Source organism: Triticum aestivum, chromosome 3A (genome assembly GCF_018294505.1).
Source record: "Triticum aestivum cultivar Chinese Spring chromosome 3A, IWGSC CS RefSeq v2.1, whole genome shotgun sequence".
NCBI lineage: Eukaryota > Viridiplantae > Streptophyta > Magnoliopsida > Poales > Poaceae > Triticum > Triticum aestivum.
In genome coordinates this window covers 711,294,771-711,296,231 of record NC_057800.1, presented here as the reverse complement: position 1 = coordinate 711,296,231, position 1,461 = coordinate 711,294,771, and positions in this window count along the sequence as shown.

Sequence of the window (1,461 nt, the reverse complement as noted above, 5' to 3'; positions counted from 1 at the left end):
AAGAAGTTACACACTGGAGCTTCTTTTCTTTGCTTATAGCTAAGGATCTGCACTAGTCAGGAGTGGAACTATGCTCCTGAAAAGATGCATGGGGCTCTCTCCACCAACCCCTTCCTACTAAAAAATATGCTAGAATATGTACACATATAAATATCTTATGAGTAATTTTAACATGCTCCCTCTTACCCCCTCTTTTCACATGGGATGTAAGAAGGTTAGAGTTTATCAGACCACTACTTAATCAAAGTAATGGCTCGGATCTATTATGTACTCTTACCTCTCATGTGAAAAGGGAAGGTAAAAGGAACCATGCTAAAGTTTGCCATATCTTATCCATACAAAATATGATAAGATAGGTGTATGTGATTGAGAATGTGAAGGAAGCTTCTACGACACTTGTACCCTAACTTGCAAGGCAAGCACTTTTACCGAATAAGGAAAAAAACTATAAATAATTCAGAGCTTAAACCTGACCAAAGGATCTTTTTTCTTAAATTGGAGTCATCTATAAGTCGAAAATGGAAGATCACCAAGCCTTGACGTCAAGATATATGGACCATATATGATGTCTCTAGGCTAATTTTAACATGCTCCCTTATACCTCCTCTTTTGACATGAGAGTAAGAGTATAATAAATCTGACCCGTTGATTTCAATAAGTAGTGCTTCAAGTAACTCTTACCTTCTTACCACCATCTGAAAAGAGGAGGTAAGAGGAAGCATGCTAAATTGCTCATGTCTCTGAGGCCACGGCAACTCAAAGGAGTGCAAGTGAACTTGCGCTGGAGCAAAAACCCTGTGATACGCAAGCCATATTGGTCTATCTCAAAGAGCTCCCTTGTAGCAAGTCATATATAATGTCACTGCTAGTTTAGATCTCCCCTAAATTAGTTTCCACCAAACATTTGTAATCTTTTGAAAGAATGCACATTAAAAGGCAGGACAAAGGGCTTTTACCATCTTGAGGATTCGAACGTAGGTACATCATGTGCCTCGTCCCTGCCACTCGGTTAAAGTCACTCAACAAGTTCTTTGTATCGCTTATTCACCCTACATTTGACACATATGCCCTCATATACAATATCAGTGTAACACTTAATCGTCAAGATTCCATAGCCCAGCGAACCAACCTGTGGTTGAGATGGTTAGGTGGACAGTGGTATTCCCAACCCATCAGGGTTCAAATCCTGGTGCTCGCATTATTCCTGAATTTATTTCAGGATTTCCGGCGATGCGCTTTCAGTGGGAGGAGACGTTTCCGTCGACGACGAGGCGCCTACGGTGGCTTCGTAAATCTCAAGATGATATGCCGGCTTAGTCTCTCGGAGATGCTCATAGGGGTAGGGTGTGCGTGTGTGCGTTCATAGGGGTGAGTGTATGCGCGTGTATATGAGCGCTTGTGTCTGTACTGATGCTCAAAAAAAAGATTCCATAGTCCAAGGCGTGGAGGCAGATTTCGGGA